Source organism: Octopus bimaculoides, chromosome 7, assembly GCF_001194135.2.
Source record: "Octopus bimaculoides isolate UCB-OBI-ISO-001 chromosome 7, ASM119413v2, whole genome shotgun sequence".
Taxonomy (NCBI): Eukaryota; Metazoa; Mollusca; class Cephalopoda; order Octopoda; family Octopodidae; genus Octopus; species Octopus bimaculoides.
Genome location: NC_068987.1, coordinates 103836016 through 103836629, shown reverse-complemented (window position 1 = coordinate 103836629; position 614 = coordinate 103836016).

Sequence of the window (614 nt, the reverse complement as noted above, 5' to 3'; positions counted from 1 at the left end):
ATATATATATATATATATATATATATATATATATATATACACTTATATATACACATATATATATGCATACATAGGTACACAATACATACATGCATACATACATAGGTACACACATACATACATGCATACATACATACAAACATACATACATATATATACATGTATATATATATATGCATACGCATACACCAGAAGCCAATTACTCGTTACAGCACTACAAAAGTGCACTGACTGCAGCTGACTTACAACTGTGATAAAATGGGGAGGAAATGGGAGAGAGGGCTTGTGAGGGAATGGTGGTGTGAGGAATAGAGGAGTAGGAGAGTGAGGGAATGGAAGAGTGTAGGGTGTTATAAGAGAGGGGGGAGTGGAGAAATTTGTAAAAGATACAGAGAGAGACATAGAGGGAGAGAGAGAGAGAGAGATGGAAGATGAAGATGTAGATGAAGATGTTGAGCGTGTGAACTGGTAATAGAGGTGAGCTGTGAGTGTTGGAGGGATGGTAAAAGGGAGATGTGTAGGATTTGATAATAAAACGGCGAAGCGCTGAAGAAAAGAAACGTTGTGTAGGCGTATAAGGAGGTGAAAGGGGGCGGAGATAGAATTGAGAGAGA